Below are 21,339 nucleotides of genomic sequence, written 5' to 3' on the forward strand. Positions count from 1 at the left end.
TAAGTAATCGGTATTTATATTTATTTATGATTCTTTTAATGGATGTCTATACAGTCCTTGAACCGATCCGCGCAACGATTTGACGGGTCGATGATCATCGACTGATTGATCGCTGACGGATGGATGACCGGTGACCGATCTGATTGCAGTTTTTTAATGTGAAATGACGTAAGATCTGTTTTAAATAAAAGAAATGTAAAATAAAAGTATAAATTGATGTTTAATTCTAATACATTATGTTAATATGTGTAAAATTGGCAAAGAAGACAGCAAAAACCGTAAGATACATTAACCGCTCTGTGGCCACGTAATGCGATCTCCAGTTAAATGGATCAGTTTGACGGATCGATGACTTACCGGAAACTGAACGGTGATCGATGACCTATCGTAATTTTTGTTGCAGGGATCGGTTCAGGTACAGTGCAGTCTGTCAGTTCATTATGGCCATCATTGCTTCTTGAAAATGGTAACAAAAAGTTTATATTTTTGTGTTTTTATACCACCTGCATCAAATGTTGGAAAGGCATGACTACGGTAGTACTTATCTGGCATTGGTCTGGTCCATGTCCAGAGTTTCATGTTAATATGAACCACTTAATAATGCTAGGTCATTCATTTTTGGTGAAATTATCAAATCTTTCTCATAATTTTCATTTGCCCCAACAATCACAATAAATTTACTTTAATTTTTTCTGAGATATTAATATTACGTTTTCTGATAAATTCATTTTAACATATTCAATAGTAATTAGTATGCAGTTGCATTAACTTCTTTTCACTTATTACTAACATTTTGTGATTCTTACCTAGATTAATACATAAATATTGAAGCACTTAAGGAGGTAGACCTAGGGTAAGGGACATAACTCATGGAGTCAGTGATACGTTTGTATTATATTCCATTTCACTTAATCCTCTCAAGCTCTTGTTTGAAGTAGAATAAAACGAATTCAACTTAATTAGATGCTTACATAAGATTGATGTAAAATGCTGAATACAAACGTTCCAATGATTTTTTAGAGTTGTGTCCCTTACCATAGGTGTACCTCCTTAAAATTGTGAAATGTATACCGTATTTTTGTTGTGTATAGTGCGCATTATGTATTGTGCACAGTGCAATTTTAATACTTAAAGATTTATTTGATGGTTAGATAAAATTTCTTTCAGTAACATTTCACTTCCCGTTTGTTTGTTTGCATTACACAATGCCTTTTCACTTACCAAAATCTTTAGTTTCGTGGCCAATTTATATGTATTGATGTATAATACGCACCCCCATGTTCTGGAAATAATTTCTATGTAAAAATGTATGCATAATACACTCCAAAATACGGTAAGTTTTATGTTGTTTAAATTACCCTTTACAACTATTTTGAAAAAGACCAGCTCCAATTTCAATACAAATATATGTAGGCTAGTAATTCAAATAGCTCTATGTAGAAATCTTCTATAAATATCTTTATTTCTCACATATCCAATGCATTACACTGGTACAGAGACAACATACAAATACAAACAAGACTATTTACAATATATACAAACAAATAACACAAAAAGGATGAGAGAGGTTCTGCAGATATCTAGACAGGAAGGTAAACACATGAGTTTATACATCTAATCAATTTACAAAGCTTCAGCAGGTCTGGTTTTCGTTTGTTTGTAAAAAGTGAACAAAATTTAAGTATATTTGGTCTGTTAGTAAAAGTTTTCGAAATATGTTCTCTGCGTTTATCAGAGAAATAATTACATTCTAAAATGTAGTGGAATTCATCCCCAATACTGTTAGTATTACATAATAGACATATACGGTTTTGTCGCATTACATTTTGCCATCTCCCAGTTTCGATTGGTAGCTTATGATTAGTAGTTCTAAATCTACATAAAACAAAAGCATTTTTGATATCTAAAATATTGAAATATTCCTCAAATTTCAATTCGGTTTTAAATATTCGATAATTAGTAGACTTTGGAGAATTTTGAACAAGAGAATACCAATCCTGTAGAAATTGGTCAATTAACCTTTGTTTAACTATTGATTTCAACCAGTTTTTATTTATAAAATTCTGTGTTTCCCATACATAATTAAAACCACAAGTATTAAATATATTTTTCACATTTTCAATCCATTTGATTCGTACATTTTGATTTGTATTCAGACAATATAATAGATTATATAAAACACGAGAAAATTTTTCTTGTTTACTGTTTAATAATCTAGCCCAAAACATCACTGTTCTGACTTTAATATCAATGTCAATAGGATGTCGGCCTAGCTCCCCATATACCATAAAGCTGGGTGTTGATTGTTTCAAGTTCAAAGGTACTTTACAAAACTTTAAGTGAATTTTCTCTAATAGCTGATTATCACCAAACCCCCATATCTCGCAACCGTATAGTAATATCGGCAAAATCGTTTTATCGAATAAGTCAAGTTGAAGTTTTACAGACAAGTTATACGTCCTTCAGAATTTTAAAATTTCATACATAGCTATTAAAGCCTTGTCTGCTAGATATTTCTTATTTAGTCCAAAATTTCCAGTTTTTGTAAGTAAGACGTCAAGATAATTAAACTCCTTAACAATTTCTATTTCTATGTTATTATAGCTAAAGTTAATGTTTGGTAGAATTCTACCCATACCAAATATCATGACGTTTGTTTTACCTACATTAACCTTTAATTTCCATTTAGTACAATATTCATAGAAGTAATTGAGTTGGTCTTGGAGATCTGTGGGCGTCTCTGCTAATAGAACGGTATCATAAGCATATAACAAAATGAAAATTTTAATGTATGTATCTAATTCATGTTCTATGTTTTCAGTAATGGTATTTAATCCAACAATATTTTTACTGATTAAATAATCTTCCAAGTCATTTAGCAAAATGGAGAATAGAAAAGGAGACAAATTTTCTCCCTGTCTGACACCATTTTCACAAGGAAAGTAATCTGATTTAAAATTATTATATGAAATACAAGATCTTATACTAGTATACATGCTTAGAATCACATTGTACATTTTACCATGAATATTATTAAGTAACATCTTGTAGAAAAGGCCTTCTCTCCACACGGTATCGAAGGCCTTTTCAAAATCTATAAAAGCACAGTACAGTTTCTTTTTCTTACATTTCATAATTTCAAATAACATATACAAAGTAAATATACTGTCAAGAGTTGAATAGTTTTGACGAAATCCATATTGGTTTTCTTTTATGATACAATACTCATTTGAAAATTCATTAAGTCTTTTACACAAAACGGAAGTGAAAAGTTTTCCCAGACAACTAACAATAGTGATTGGTCTGTAATTCTTCGGGTCATTGAAATCACTCTTATTTTTATAAAAAGGTTTTATGGTTCCAATAACCCAACTGTTTGGGATCGGTCCTGTGTCAAATATAATATTGAAAAGTTTTTCATATATTGCAATAAACTGGTTCGATGTGGATTTAATATATTCATTAACAATGTGGTCTTCTCCACAAGCCTTGTCATTTTTAAGTTTTCTGATACAATTGTAAATTTCATCTCGTGTAATATATGAATTAAGGTCGTTATTAATACGATCTAAATCAGGATTATCGATATCGGGTAATTCATCTCTTGTCATCATATTGAGGAGCGGTATTCAAATTTTTGAAGAATTCATAAAGTTTTGAAATGTCAATATTTGGTTGACATTTCTTTTTAGAATTTTTCAAAAACCTCCAGAATTCTTATACTTATATTTTTCATTCAGAATCTTTTTATAACGTGCTTCTGCTTGTTTCATATTATTATAATTACTACGAGACCTATTAGTCTTAAATTTTCTCTTAAGTTTATGAAAATTCTTACAGGCAAATTTACAATCCACGTCGAACCATGGTTTATTATCCCTCTTATGTTTTTCTTGGGTACTTTTACTACTTCTTATGGGTGTTGTACCAAAAGTAACCTTTCCAGATGAGATAAAAATACCACATAACTCATCTAACAAAGCATCAACTGACATTTGATTTATTACATCTACATTATCATTCACTATACTTAGATTTGATTCTAATTCTCTTACTTTTACACTATCAATATTGTTGAAAAATTCTCCACAATTCAAAGGGTCCCATTTTTTTTATTTTAAAGACATCCTTGACTGTAGCATTACCAATATTTTCATGATCTATCATTTGTATAGAGCCATTTTCACCCAGGAGAGACAAAAAAGAGGCAAATGAACGTCCGACAGTAATTTACTAGACTCCAGTATATCAAAATATACAATTGATCTAAATAAATGTGCAGAACTTGTACAGTAATCTACTACGCTAGATTCTCTACAAGTAAATTTCCCAATATATTTATCACCGCCTACTCTACCGTTAACAATAAACAATTTATTACTCTGACATAGATTGAGCAGAAGGCCACCGTACCGGTTTTTGCCACTGTCCATATTCTTTCTGTGTACAGGGATGGACAAAGATTTTAACATATCTATATCATTATCAACAAATTCTGTAATATTATTATCCCCGTGCTCTCTTTCATTTAATTCGACAAAATCAGCGTCTGTACCTGTTCTAGCATTAAAATCCCCTAAAAGGCAGAAATATTCTGTAGAGTTTTGAAAGGATAGATACTCTCTTTCAATTTCAGTAAAAGCTTCATCAGAAGTGTATTTGGTGTATTCTTGGGGTATATAAACAACTCCAATTATTACCGGTTGATCTAACTGAAATAATTTACCATCACACTTAAACCAGAGTACAAATTTACAGTCAGTGTTTTTAAATTCTATCAAATTAGACAGCTCATTCTTGTAACCAACCATAATACCACCAGACCGCATATTTGAAACATTTTTCCTATTTTTCATTTTGAATTGATACCCAGAAAAATCTATTGAGTCAAGGTCATCGGTTTTAGTTTCTAATAAACAAATAATATCGTGTTTTCGTATCATATTACCAAATTCCGGATAGTTAAGTCTGGTCCTAATACCACATCAGTTCAGACATACAATGTTTACAGGATCTAAACTCAAATTTCTATTAAAAGGTCTATCCACACTACTACTAATACATGTACTATCAGTGACACTATTACATTCAGTACAATTAGAAATATTTAAATCTAAATTAACACTTTCGTGACTTGTGTCCTCCACAGGTTCTATGTTATTACTATTGAGATTACTAACATAAAATTCATATGTAACATTATAATATTCACATACTTCATTTAGAACTAGAAAATAATCATGTAAAGTTTCCTCAATCCGCGAACTTCATGTCATATAATCAGATTTTGTTCTAAATAAAGCCTGATAAAAATCAAAAATACATTTATTATATTTTTCTTCAGCGTTTACTACATCATTACGATCTGATAATATATAGTTGTTTGAAAAATTCGCATTTTCATTTAAAGAATTATTAATACAAAAACAGTTTTTACTCTTAGAATATGTTTCATTTACACCTAGATTTAATAGCTTTTTATTAGTGTCCTTTAAAGAATTTTCATTTAATTCCACACACAAATATTGATCATTCACATTGTCATACTTATTTGTAATAATATTTCCAAGTTTCTGTTTCCCCCCAAGGTGGTCCTAGTACTAGTAACTATTTGTCCCACTAGTCTGAGATGAAGAGTCCGAACTTGGTCGTTGTCTTTTGAAAGGCCTCTCATGTTCTCTCGGTGTTTTTAATAATGTATCACAGTAGCTTATTGTCCGCTGTGGAGTAGTGTTTGTTCTTTCATCTGGTGGATGGTACAACTTGCCGTCAATGAAGAGTTTATCTCTTACAAGTACAGTTTGTTTACCGTTTCGTCTTGCTTCTTTCTGCACAGAATAAAGCTTTTTACGTCTTCTCAATGACTAACGGGAATTGTTCGTGAATACCAAATGGCGATCCTTTTAACCAAGTAGCGTTATCCAATACCAGCCTCAGATCCTTGTGATAAAGGAACCTTGCAACAATTGGTCTTGGTTTGTTATTCAAGGACAGTATCTTCTAGCTTTTCAATAGATGACTTTAGGGTTTGTAATTCTAAGGATCCAGTAACTGGCTGAACAACTGGCTGAACAATTGGAGTATGTTCTAGCTTTTGTACTCTGTTGTCTAGGTGAATAATGTTTCTTGTATTTGTTTTAATTTGCTTATCTGCTTTGTCAAATAGATTACTAACTCCCTGGCAACTCGTCTCACATTCAGATACTTTGGTTTTTATTTCACTTGTTTGTTTTTCTAATTCTGTAACCCTAGAAGACACAGACAATATAGACTGTTTTAGCTCTTCAACACTTTTATCTAGGTTAGATTCCATTCTTTTCATGTTAGATTAAATGTTTGTAACTATCTGTAGTATCATGTTAAGAATGGCATTGGAACTTGGATTGTCATCATGTGTCGCCTCCACAATTTTACGACTTTCCGCTATGAGAGTGGACGTTTCATTCAAAGACATTGCTGGTTTCTGATTGGTCAACACTAAGGGTCAGTGGGTTATATTTACTATGTAACAAGTTAATCAATCGTGTCGTGAACTGTTTTCAATATTGTAAATACTGTCAATAGTCAAAGGGAATGTTCAGGCCTGGTCAAAATGAATATAAACAGTTCTTTGTATTAAAATACATTTGAGAATGGACGAAGGAGTTACAAAAATCAAGATTTTTTCAGCTCAATACGTAATGCAGATAATATTTACAGCTGCGAATTGTCAAAGCATAATCCAAAATTGAACTATCCGAAATCCTTAAATTTCATTGGAAGAAAATAACACTTCATTTTGTCTCTATCACGTGACCTCTCTCTTAAAACGCCGCTCACTGTCGACAAGTGTAGCCTACATAAATTTGTATTGAAATTGGAGTTGGTCTTTTTCAAAATAGTTGTAAAGGCTAATTTAAACAACATAAAACTTACCGTATTTTGGAGTGTATTATGCATACATTTTTACATAGCAATTATTTCAAGAACATGGGGGTGCTCTACATTATATCATTCAAGTTGAATATTTGTCAATTATGATGACATTACTTTACAGATATATCACTTAAAAAATAATTCATGGAGGGGGAGATTTGTACTCATTTTAATATGGGTACAGCATTTATATTCGATTATTTAACAAGTAACAGTTAGGTGTTAAATGAGAATATAAAAGCCAAACCCATGTCAAAATGAGTACAAATCTACCCCCATAAGAAATTATTTCTTTTCTGATATGACAAATATGGTAATTTTTGTGACAAAAATTTCCCTAGGAGTAGCCAAAATAACAGCTGTTCCGTTTAACTTCCCCCGTATGGAAGTTGGATTAATTAAGAAATAAACCACATATCCAAGTAAACCATTCATTAAATCAGTATTATTATCAGTATAGTATTAGATAGCCTCTCAGCTGTTAAATCATCGTGTAAACGTTTTAAATGAGTGTTTTGTCTCTAAGTGACAGAGAAATAAAAGAGACAGTAAGTAGATGCAAAAGGTGGGGTTGTACCGACATGTACTGTTTGACAATATGATGACGTCATATTAGAAAATGCATTAATATATCTTACTGTTTTGATGAGAATCAGTTCCTGCATACATTTTGTGTGTATTGTGTGTATTGTAGGCAGGGCATTACCAGTGCAAAGACGAGAAGAACAGGCAGATGTAGGTTTTATAGATAATGTTTCTTTACAATATTTTAATTTGTTTGGTAATGGAAACTGGTGTGGTTCTTATTAGTTTTTTAACACCCTTCTATCTTGATGGGACATATCTTGGTATACTGGTGTTCATCCATCCTACACACTTCCAGCAAGTACTTGAACATTTGTGAATTATTATTTTTACCTAACCTGGCACTGTCGTCGTTAAAAAAAATCAAGAGGACATGGACCAGTAAAGATTCAATGAGTGAATCAATGTTAGTACCAAACTGTCCTGTACTTGACCATTGGACAACAATATCATAACTATATCCCTTTGGAATGAGCCTATTTGAGAGTTTAGTTCACTCATTGGGTTAGTTTCGAGCTTTCCATATTACTGCAAAAACAAAGGTTGAGAAATATATGAAATCATAGGTGTTAATCCTCCTGTTAAGTTTCAGTGTTATTTTACCTGTTCAGTTTCAGTGTTAATTCTCCTGTTAAGATTCAGTGGGAGTCTCCAAATTTTTCTTGTATAATTCATCATTTTCCTACATACATGTCTGCATGTGTGTATTTGCAGAAATGTAATATGTATTATTTGAATTTTCAGCATTAAGTCCTATTAAATTATTTCCTGTCGAAAGATATGTTGCAAAAACAAAAAAAAAAGAGATGGATATCCTGCTTATGATAAGATTTTAAGTGGGTGATCTTCCACTTCTAGACTATTGAAAATTAACACCTCATCATATTGAAGTAGATGTAAGTCAAAATTACTCATACAAGTGTTTTATAAATTATTTACATTTCAGAATAGAAGACCTGTATTGGTATTACCACCACCTGGTCCACCAGGGTATGTATTATAAGAGTTCAGGCTTGTCTATTAGGGACGATGCTATATTTGTATTCTAATAACATTTATTGGCTATGCTCTGGTTTCTTGTGATACTACTAAAGTTTCTACCAATGGGAATATGTGATACTCAATATGATATATGCCCTGCGCATCTACAAAAACAAAAAAGTTTGAACATTGTTACTTGTTACTCTCCGCATGTTTCTTAGATTTACCTACATGTACTTCTTTACCAGTCCACATGACTGTGACGTCATCAATTTTTTTAATGATTTACTTTTTGAATTTCTCTGCTAATTCACCTAGGTCAGTTGATGTTGCAAATTTTTGGTCGTTCCCTCCGCGGGACTCGAACTCGTACCGCTGTGACATCTATGGCAACACCGCCTAGTTTTCTAGGGTGCTGGACTTTGTGCAGGCGGTGTTGCCATGGATGTCACAGCGGTACGAGTTCGAGTCCCGCGGAGGGAACGACCAAAAATTTGCATCGCAAATTTGACAGTTCTAACATCGTTGGGAATTTTTCAGACCTTTCTATACGTTTACATATCTTCCCTGTATCAATATGATCCGATGGAGCAGCGTAGCAAATAATCGTCACATTCTGAGACGTTTGTATAATATTGATTTGTTGTGATATGCATCATTAATTGATCCACTATCCTACATAATAACATCTAAATGAACTGTCCCGTACTACCATACATCGTGTACTGAGTTACAGCCCTAGATTAATCCTACGAGGAGGAATGACCCGGCCAGCGAAAGCTATATTTTTTATGTAGCCTAGCTGGCCGAGTGGTCTAGGGCGCTGGACTTTGTGCAGGAGGTATTGCCATAGATGTCACAGCGGTACGAATTCGAGTACAGCGGAGGGAACGACCAAAAATTTGCATCGTAAATTTGACACTTTTAACATTGTTGGGAATTCAGACCTATATATATATATATTATCCCCCTTTCTGCAGAGAAAAAAAGTTACCCCAACCTCACATTTTTACCTGCAACCCCCACCCCTTCCCCCCAAACACTTGCTGATCATAAGTCCTTTTGCAAATTCAACTTTTATATGCTAGCCTTTGTCATATTGTGAACTGAAACTGTCCACATATCCAATCGGTCATAATTTTTTATGGGATTCTGATAATTATTGATTAAGGTTAGAATATTAGCCTAAATGTGATCAAAACTGTCATTACTATACAAAGATGCACCTATACAGGGATTTAGCTGTCCAATACAGCTTTTGACCTGGTTATAATCAATATTGACCTGGTCAATATCCATATTGGCCTGGTCAATATCCATATTGGCCTGGTCAATATCCATATTAGCCTTATACCTTATGACATATTGGATTAGTTAGTCAATAAATGTGACGTAGTGTAAGGTTTTCCATATCGGCTGAGTTACTGGTCTTTGGCTAGCTATATTAGAATTTTGCTTCACCTTAAACCAATAACTAAGCCATTATGAAAACCTTATGAAATAATATATGTTAAAAAATATGTAATTTTATATTGGCCCTGTTACAGGATTGAGGACTGTCATATTGATTGAGGCGGTTGTATTGGTCCTGAGGCATCGCCGAGGGCCAATGCGGCTGTCGAGGCCAATATGATTGACCGAAACCTATAACAGGGCCAATATGAAATTACAAATTTATTGACAATTTTATTAACCAATTCAATTAGATGATTTGTAGAACAGGTGTTTTCGTGTTTTACCATAAACATGTAGGTTTATTTGCATTAATCAGTCTTAAATATCCTTTTTGTATAAAATGGAAGATTTGTTTCCAGTTTCTGCAGCTTTTAGTCCTGATGATCAAAATTTTAAGTCAAGATGGCGGTGTCAAACGACCGGAAGTTGTGGTGTCGTATTGGCCTTGGTTTGATCCATATTGGCCCCATATAGATGCCCGGTTTGAATTCATGTCGGTCAGTTTTTGACATATTTTAACATATTTTGGGTAGTTGGTTAATAATACTATAGTATTATTGCTTAAGGAAAACCTTACACAATTATACCTTTATAGGTTTTTGTGATTTTTCATTTTGAGTCAGTGGATAATAAGTTCGTTTTATCAAGATTTCTTTTCCCTGTTTTTAACTCAGGGGGTGTTTCTAGAAAAGCAGAGACGATTACCCTACCGGTGTACCTGGTCCATGCTCCCAGTTTTTAGTGGAGTCCGAGTTGCTCATTTGTTTTTGTTACTTTGTATTTATGATTTTAGTTACTTTATGTTCTTTGTTGTGTATTTCTTTTTTCCATGTCTGGTCTTTGTCTCTGGATTTCATTCTTTCGATTACTGCTATAACCTTGGTTCCCATGGTTACTCTTTCAGAATCCAGGACTGTAGGCCTATGACCAGATCTAGATCAAGAGCAGTCAACGTGAGTTAACTACATAGTTATTAATATAAAAACACAGGGTAGAACTTGTATATACAACTGTGGCAACAAATTGACTCATTGATGAACTGCATATGCGATTAACAAGACATATTTTGTAGCAATGTTTGTTAGAATTATACAAATACTGTAATATGTGATGCATACCCAAAAGAAGGCATGTATTTATTTTTATCCCCTACCACAACGCCGATGGGGAATGAGAAAAATAGCAGTGTCCGTGCGTCCATTCCCATCTTTGTGGATGAAACTCCTTCGAGACCCCTGGATTTTGTTCGAACTTTGTAGGATTGATAGTCATCATAGTCATCATATGCTGTTGATCATATTGCCCTGCAATTTTGTTTCAATAAGTTTTAAATTGTGCAGGAGTTATGGGACTTTTACACTTCAACTTTTTTCTTGTGGCAGTTCGGAACATATGGCTACTTGTTAGCAATCTTGTTTTTTTTAATATAAGTTGCTTTATGGGTCATATGATAAATGTGTTACTATTCATTCCAATATGTCTGTTTTTAGATTGTATTTCAGTGTCATTCACAGAGTTATCTCCCTTACGTTTGAATTACTGTACATCCTATTTTTATTTCTGAAGAAGAAGGGTTATTTTAAATGTTACATATTAATTCTATGTACCATAAAAAAGCAATAACAAAATTATGTAAGCTTTCCAACCATTATTCACATCTTGCATGATTTTTATCTGGAGTGATATATAAGTTTGTAGTAGTATAAACAGCATGTCCATTTGAGTAATGCAGTACATTCTTCATGTAGGCATTCATGTACATAAAAAATATTCTCTTTATTTCAAACTTCAAATTTCTGGTCTTCTGTGACTGCACCATTATTCAAGAATAAGGTTTGTTTACATCGAAAGCAAACTTTATATACTGATTTCATTAAATTTAGAAAAATAAATCGATCATTTGTAGCTTTGAAAAAACTCTGTACTCCAAAATTCAAATGTCATGCATTGAATGAATGCCAAGATAGAAAAAAACTAAAGGGCATACAGATAAGTTTAGTGATAAATTCGTTGGCTGGTTTTGTAGTCATGTGAAATATATACCACTAACAATGGAGTATATGTTCATATAGAAAACATTGTGTAATAGTATAGTAAATGTCAATTTGGCGGGTGGGAACATTATTTTACAACACTTTTTTCAGCAACTACTACAATTGCATGATATTTGGTATTTAGCATCAGTGTCCTATATTGTTGGATATGTTGCCAGAACTGTTGAATATCTAGTTTCTGTTTAACAAAATTCGGCCATTAAGGAAAGGAAAACTTCAATGAGATCTTTAAGGCAGTTGTTTTAAATACCGTTCTGTGTAAGAATCAGGCAATGAGTGGCACATCATTTTTCTCAATTTGGTCTTTTTTGCCTCCAACATATTCACATTCATCTAGAAAACAGCTGTAAGCTATTTAAATTTATCCTGAAGCATGGTGACATAGATAATTTTTGACTACTTATATAAGAAAAAAGTTTGGGAAAATTTTCCCACCATTTTTCCATAGTGTATTTCAACTAAATTGGACCAATCAATATCTTAAAAAGACAAACTTAACAAACACTTTGACAGCTATTTCTTGATGTTTTGAGGTATAAATATTTGGATAATGCAATAAAATCTCTGTATTTTTTCTTCATGTGCCACAACTTATACACATTTTGCCTGATTCTTAGACGAGAGAAGTACTTAAAGGTCTTATCAAATGACAAGGACTTTGTAGTTTGAGGAATAAAAGGGGACCATTTTGGTTCATGTCATTGAAGCACTTTAATTTTATTAGTGAAATCTCTGTAGGGAAAATCAGAAGCATGCATGTCACTGATCTAAAAATAAAAATCACTCAAAGGATGATTTCTTTATTGAAAATACTACTCTTTGCATTACTGCGTTGTTTAAGGAATTTTTCAATGAAATATTGGTAAAAAAAAGATGGAAATGTTAATTTTTAGTGCATTGCAATGAAATTATAACACAATTTACATAAAAGGTAGTGCAGATCATAATTTTTTCCCTTGATTCTGATTGTACATTTTAAGTATGCCATGTTTCACCCACTGCCTGATTCTTACAGACTAATACTTGTGGATATTAGTTCTGTCTTTGACTATGTACCTGGAGCATATGCTTTAGTTATGAAAATGCTAGCCTTTTGAACTTGTTGTATGGCAAACAACATAAAACTGAGAATTTTTCTCGGTACATGAAAAGAAAAAAAAACTAATACTTGTGGATATTGGGTCTGTCATTGACTACTGTGAAAGTACTATTGTTAGTGGGGTACCAATTTTCGTGGTTTTCGTGGGTAGGCCAAAACCATGAAATTTGGTTCCCAACGAAAAGGAGATTTCCATTGATGTGTATACTAAACACCTCAAAACCATGAATTCAAGAATCCATGATATGGTGTTTCTTCCCTAATCCACGAAAATTGGTATCCACGAATAAAAGTACTTTCACAGTATGTGTCTTGGGGCATTTGCCTGAATTATGAAAATGCCCCTAACTTGTAGTATGGCAAACAAAATAAAACTGAAAAATGGTCTTAGTCAACAATAAAAAAAACTTACCCACTGAGATGCTTGAGTGATCTCAGCCATGTAGAGATTGCGGAATGTAATTCCAAATTATAAAGAGGCATAAAAAAGTCCAGGTTGTGTGATGACTCCTTATTAGAATATCTATTCACCATTCAAGCAGTAACATAAAAATACTTTAAATACTGTTTTTCTTTTAAGCAGATGGAACAAGAACCACCTTTAGACAGGGCTGTTACTTCAGGTTTGTACAGTGTACTATTAGGGAAAAAAAGTATTTAGACAAAAATATGTGTATTATCTTTATGTGCTTCTGAGCTGGTGGCTGAAGCTCCTCAAAGTTGCCATGGAAACCCTATGGGGAAAACACATTTCATCCTATTTTTGCTTTCACTGAGCCAACGGTGACCAAACTTGGCTCAAGTAATAAAAGAGGTGACTTAAAGAGGTAGACCTAGGGTAAGGGACTGAACTCTTGAAATCAGTGATATGTTTGTATCATATTCAATTTCACCAAAGCCTCGCAAGCTTTTGTTAGAAGCAGAATAAAATCAATCCAAGTTGGTTAGATGTTTACTTAAGATGGATGTAAAATGCCGCATACAAATGTTCCAATGATTTTTAAGAGTTTCTTACCCTAGGTATACCTCCTTAAACACATGATAAAGGTTTGACACCATATTTAACAAGATGACTGTCAAATATTTTAGAAGGCCCTTATTGACAAATATTCGAAGATCAACTTCAACTGAAAACATAGGTTGCAATGTTTTGAAACTTGATAAGATTGATGATTTAAATGCTCAGTACAAAGGTGGTTCATCTGGTGGCTGTGGCCATTCAAAATACCATTGATACTCTATTAGGAAGTATAGTCCCTGAATCGATCCACACAACGATTTGAAGGATTAATGACTGCTGACTGATTGATCACTGATAGATTGATGACCGATGACCGATCTGATCGCAGTTTTGTTATGTAGAATGAAGGATGATATGTTAAAAGTAAAACAAATGTAAAATTAAAGTATTAATTGATGTTTAAATCTACTGCATTATGTTTATATGTGTCAAATTGACGAATGAAACAAAGGAATCTGTAAATTGTACTGACCGGTCTGTAGACATGTGATGCGATCTCTGGTTTAATGGATCGGTTTGATGGATCGATAACTGATCGGTGATCGATGACTGATCACAATTTTTGTTGCACAGTCCATTTCAGATACTGTACATACATATTGACCTATATTTCTGCTTTTATTATAAGACATTGGGGACATAACTAGAGATCCTGCCATTGTATTGTACTTGGCAATATAACAGGCAGCTGTGAAATTTGGCGATTTTGTGGTCTAGGTACCTAAACTGGGAATTAATATTTTGCAGAAGTTTAATTTGGCCTTTTTAAGACAGACCGCATAAATACGCAAAAAAAAAAAAAAAAACACCATGAAAATTACCTGATATGCTATACTTTTGACAGAATTAGGACAGTTATCTTAACGAGGTAGACCTAGGATAAGGGACATAACTCTTCAAATCAGTGATATGCTTGTATAATTTTCAATTTCACCAAAGCCTTTCAAGTTTTCTTTTGAAACAGAATGAAATCAGTCCAAGTTACTTTGATGCTTACATGAGATTTTTGTAAAATGGTGAATACAAACAGTCCAATGATTTGTCAGAGTTGTGTCCCTTACCCTAGGTCTATCTCCTTAAGTCATTTTGTATGGATCAAGTCAGGAATAATGTAAAATTTCCATTTATAGAAAACCCTGTAGAATTTTCCTTGACAAGTTCAGAAAACTTGACAAATACTTTTATTGAAGAAGAACCTAAAATACGTTTTTTTTTAATGGCAAGGAGGAGAAATAGCAATGGTTTTAGATATGTGGACTTTTTTATAGCAGAACTAATAACTTCATCTTTTTTACCACCCCCCTTTTTAGCTCACCTGGCCAAATAAATCAATGTTTGGAACATTTATTGCATACTTACATCTATTTCAATCTTTTGCTATATATACTTTATAGGTTTCAATATAAGTAAAACTTATTATATTATTATAAATATTATTTGGATCAATTGTTATCATATTCATGATATTGAAATTAAATAACTTCGATATTTTTTTGCGATATTTTAATTCACACGTTATAAAACCTCTCTCTCTATGATTCCCTTGGAATATTTGGCTGTTTGACATTCAGCATGTTTCATGGCAAATTTTTTGTGATTGTCCCTTTAAATGACATCAACAGTTGTTAGGTTTGAATGTACCAAAATGTCACAACATTGCTTTTGAGCAACCAGGTTATCATAAAGAAACACAAATCACACAAATGTTTAAGTAGCACTCCAGCTAAGGATCATGCAAAATGTGATTCATGGGTAAAAAGCCTACATATTATTTTTTTTTATATTTTGTTTGAAATGTCATAGTAAACAGAAATGAACGTGGTTTTTCATATCACCCGTGCTCTGAGGAGATAAAAATTATATAGAAAACACTGTAGATTACAAAATTAAGGGAGATAACTCTGTAAATGGTGCTCAAATACAATAGAATCTACTGTATTTTGAATGTTGATTATCTCCTAAGAGCAGGCAGATTTGAATGAATAATTACACATTTCATAATATAGACCCATAAAACAACTTAATTACAAAAATAAAAATATGTAGCCTTTTTTTGGGTGTATCACATTTTTCAGATTTTGCATGATTCTTACAAAGACAGCTACTTAATTGCAATACGAAATTCATTGCTGTATTTGGTGTGATCATACTTGCCCTGTCTATATATTTTCAACTTCTGTTGCTGTAATAAGCTGCACCTTAACAAGCATTTTATTGGGTATTTGATACCTTATGTCGCTTGTCCATCATTGAAAATTAGCTTATTTTTCTGAACACAACACAAAAAAATAGTCCAAATATAAGACCTTTTTACCTCGCGTGGCTGGAGCTCATGAGCTTTTGCGGTCATTTGATGTTTGTCGTTAACAATTTTTCAAAACTCTTCTCCTGTGACACTACTTGCGGTATCCTGCATACAACTTGTGTTGAAATTTTTTACTTGTTGAAAAACATGCTCAGCATTACTAAAAATAGAACCTAGGACAGTAGTCTTTGCTTATATATCTCCAAAAATGTTAGCTTTAGCCAATTTTTTTACAAGAGTAAAATTGTTCAGCATGATGTGATCGATCTGTGGTCAAAATTTTCGTGTTTATCTGTTTAGCCATGTTGGAGTTATTGTCCTTCTTTTTGATGCTTTGTTTTGGCTACTGTTAATGCTATTACTTTGAAAAATATTCTCCTCTGACACAACTTGACGAACGGGAAACAAAGTTTGTGTGAATGTTCCTTGGGGTATCCTGCTTAAAACTAATGTGGGGATTTTTGATTTCGTCAAAAAAGGTGGCTTCTGTTACTAAAATGGAACAGGGGTCAAGACAGCATTTTTCGCATATATATCTCCAAATTTGTGTGTTTAGCCTACTTTTGATAAAGATTAATGTGTTCAGCATAATGAGATCTGTCTCTGTGTAATGTTTATGCCCCTGCGGCAAAAAGTCCGGGGGGGTGCATATTAATTTACCCCTGTCCGTCCGTTCATCTTTCTATCCATCCGTCCGGTATACACATGGTCATGGCTTGTCCAGCTATCTCCTCATACAGTTTTTGAACTACATCTGTATGGCTTGTCTGTCTATGTCCTTGTACAGTTTTTGAACTACATCTAAAATATTTTACAGGATATTTATACACATGATGAAGGTGTACAGGGCCAAAGGACTTTGATTTCGTGAAATATTACGGAAATTGGTGATAGTTACACTTAGTCATTTTACTCAGAAATAGGGCTATATGGCTTGTCTGGCTATCTCCTTGTACAGTTTTAGAACTACATCTAAAATATTTTACAGGATATTTATACACATAATGAAGGTGTCAGGGCCAAAGGACTTTGATTTTCGTGAAATATTATGGAAATTGGTGATAGTTACACTTAGTCATTTTACTCAGAAATAGGGCTACATGGCTATCTCCTTATGCAGTTTTAGAACTACATCTAAAATATTTTATAGGATATTTATACACAAGATGAAGGTGTGCAGGGTCATAGGATTTGATTTTCGTGAAATATTACAGAAATTGGTGAAAGTTAAACTTACTTATTTTCGTCAAAAATAGGGCTATATGGCTTGTATGGCTATCTCTTTCTATAGTTTTTGAACTACATCTAAAATATTTTGCAGGATGTTTCTACACATATTGATGGTGTGCAAGGTCATAGGATCTTGATTTTCATGAAATATTACGGAACTGGGTGATAGTTAGACTTTGTTATTTTTGTCAGAAATGTATCCCAAGCAACAAAGTTAAGAATATGTTATGGGGTATTACCATTTTTTTATGTGTCTATAGATACGTCCATCGGTCCTCTTTTTCTCATCGCAACTGGTGTGACACTACACTAGTAGACCATATATTTACTGAAACGGCCAAAATGCACTGAACATACACTGAATTTACTGAACATAAAATCGTTCAGTGTAATTCAGTTATTCAGTGCAAATTCAGTGCGTTTTGCCTGGGTCGTGTTCAGTGTATTAAGTATACCATTCAGTGTGTTGAGTTGTCCGCTTCAAAGTAAATTCAGTATGTTCAGTAGCTGTTCAGTAATGTTTAGTGATTGAATTCAGTACGAAACAAGAGCCTGTTCAGTGTGATTCAGTATAAGAAAATAATAGCTTTATTATCTCCCTTTGACCTCCAATTAAATAGTATGTAATGTACATGCATGCAAAGTTATATATGCCAGATACACAAACAACTTGTTTGTTAATATTTTATTTTTGTGTTCGTTTGTGTTTGTTTTTATTTTTTATTTTTCTTTGTTTTAGTATTTTTAATTCTATCGTTTTTTGTTTTTGTTTAATTGTAATTTAATTGTAATGCCGAATAATCTTTCAAATATTCTGCGTGCAGTCATTTAAGATATAAATAATTTATATGAATTACAATATCATGGTTTCGATTTTGAAAAAAAAAATGCCGATTTATTTCAAACGTTAACTAGATGTATTAAATCATAACTGTACATGTACTGTTTTCGAAATGTCCGAATTGAATTATTTAATGTCAATTTAGTGTGCATACTGAATTTATGGCATCACGTCGATTTTGTTTTTAACATGTGACTGCCGAACCGTGCAAAGATAAGAGAAGCCGCCCACTCTACCAATAATAAAGCCTTACAGGTCTTTTTAAAATTATCACCAGATCTGCAATACGAAGGTTACAGCATTATTAAGATTAATTAGACATAATCTTGTGTTAAGCCCACTTTGATTTAAAATGATTTTTGAATAACTTTTTTTTTATTTTGAGTTTCTGTTTGCGGTTCTCCGAGGAACCCTGCCACCTTGTACATTTATCAAATAAGTGCGATTTAGTGTAAGTTATCAGAACTGGTTCTATCAAGTATCTACTTAAGATACTAATTGTGATTATTATATTTTGTTCAAATATTTACAAATGTAGCTCTAGATAGACCTACATTAATTAGAATTCATGATAGTTATAAATTTAACCCAACGCAATTATCTTTGCAAAATGATTAAATCCTTGGTGTGTGCATTGCATTATTTAATATCCCAAGACAATCGTCTATTGCTTCAGGTCTCAGTATCGTATTAATTTTCCCATAGACTTCTATAGTGAAGTGCATATTTTTAGGATTTTTAAAAAAAATATGCAAATTGATTCAATAAAACTTTCACTTATGTAGCATTTCTAAGGACATGTGAAAAAATAATTTCCCGCAAAGAAAATAGGGTGAGTCCACGACGATCGGACAGAAAAGTAGTTTTGAACTATAAATAGCCATTTTCCCTACTTTCACTTTCGTTTTGCACTCACCAAACCAACCTTTTCAGTGGAACATTTTTATGATATTATGTTAGATTTTCTTTTAAAAAAGTCCTTCATCTTACAGTGTGATGTTTGCTATTTTACAAGTCATTGTTCATATCATTTGACAAAACATTAGTTTGTAGAGAGGCAAAAAGAAAATGCACTATATTTTGATAGCATCCATGTTTTGACGTACACCCGCTCAGGGATATGCAATACGATACTGGTACCTTAAGGACATATTTTCAAATATATTTTGCATAAAATCTTGATTTTACACAAATGTTAGCCACTAAATTTTCTTTAATTCTATTCAGCCTCCCTCCCCCCCCAACCTTAGACTGATATACATGTATATTTTAACACTATAAGGTATATTGTGATATTTCCTATACTTAGGGACTATCCATTGCTCTAATTACATTTCATCGTCACCTAAACTTTGCTTCCTGTGGTCCTATTTAAATATCAAGTCTTCAAGGTACATGTAATAAGATATACATTTGTACAATCGCACATCTTTCAGAACTTAAATGAAAACAAAGCTGTCTGCATGGTTGATATAAAATTAGAATGAGCAAAACTAAAAGTCATAAAATAGGGGGAGGGTTGCAAACTTTTAATCAAGCAAAAAGTGTAGGAGCACCGTCAGGTCGAAATTATAAATACATTTTAAAACTGAGACTTTAAATTCGAACTTGAATACATGTTTTGTAAGAATGTTACATTTTCAACATTAAATTACAAAATAGAAAATAACTAAATTATCAAGAGATTACAGTTCTTATGCAATAACTGTCTGTGATGAAGTTTGTCACAAGTTTTCACTGTTTAGAAAAGTTATGGTTCGATGGAAGCTCACACAATTTTTCAGTGTTTGATATAACACGGAAAGTCACTCGAATATCATCAAAAAGTTTATTTCTTCTGTCTAAGTATTGGACAATGAATAAGGAAATAAATCTCGTCCTCAACTCAGCGTGTGTCGCACGTCTTAAAAGTTCTTTGCTCGACTGGAATATTTCGATTTTACATTATTCAGTGCTGATCTATTGGGATTGAGTCATATTTCAATATCAAATAAAATAAAAACGAGCTACCAATCTGGGTTTTCTGATTTATGTAACCCTCGGAATCATACCATGTAATGTCACAATCGAAAATATAACCTAATACATTCTCCAATTAACACGCGTGTCACATGGTTTAAATTTCATGTCCCGTCGTAACTCGAATAATTCAAGCCCTCAACGTCATCTATTCTCCGACTCACGAGGTAATGTAATGTAGCGATTGATAGTGAGTGGAATATAACGACTGAATTATTCGGGTTAGTCCCGTCGCTCACTTGTGTTATAAAAATATACTACACAATTATTTAATGTTTAATTTTGAAAAGATTTCAGATTTAACGTTGTCATACATGTATACTACCAAATAGAGATCTTGGATCTAGAAATGCACATTGCCACACTTCAAATGTGGTTTTAATTCTTGCACACTTACCATACTCAATTTGTAGGTATATACATGTAATTACCGTTTAAAATTTCGGTACGTCTAAACAATGTTAAGGATTCCTTAGTGCACTAAGGACGTATATTATGCCAATAAGGACTTAAAGGGGCGCTGTTACATGTATTAGAGATTGATATGTAATGCATAAATTTGAAATTTTATGGAAAATAATCACAAATAAATGAGTAATTAAGCTTTGTTTAGGCACGTGCCGGTTTTTCTATAGAGGGCAAGCTAATAACACATGTTTCTCATCCTCAATCTGATTATTACATATAAAACATACTCGTTTATTGACTTCTTTATTTTCATAACGACCTGTTCCAATACGTAGAGTTGGGGGGGGGGTGGTGGTGGTACACCACACCTAAATTTTGCAAATGCGCTTCTATATCTGTGAGTTATAGATTTACTTAGATATAATT

At 32.9% G+C, this 21,339-nt stretch overlaps 1 long non-coding RNA gene across 1 annotated transcript; it reads left to right on the forward strand.

Annotated features, from left to right (window-relative positions):
• Positions 1-7,608: 7,608 nt before the first annotated feature.
• LOC148598517 (uncharacterized) lies at positions 7,609-10,872 on the forward strand. Its single transcript, XR_015918690.1, has 3 exons — positions 7,609-7,650; positions 8,447-8,490; positions 10,841-10,872. It is a non-coding gene; the product is annotated as an uncharacterized LOC148598517 (long non-coding RNA).
• The last annotated feature ends 10,467 nt before the right edge of the window (positions 10,873-21,339 follow it).

The sequence above is a fragment of the Perna viridis genome, chromosome 14, assembly GCF_037379345.1.
Source record: "Perna viridis isolate PV_CMFRI_1.1 ecotype Kerala chromosome 14, ASM3737934v1, whole genome shotgun sequence".
Lineage (NCBI taxonomy): Eukaryota > Metazoa > Mollusca > Bivalvia > Mytilida > Mytilidae > Perna > Perna viridis.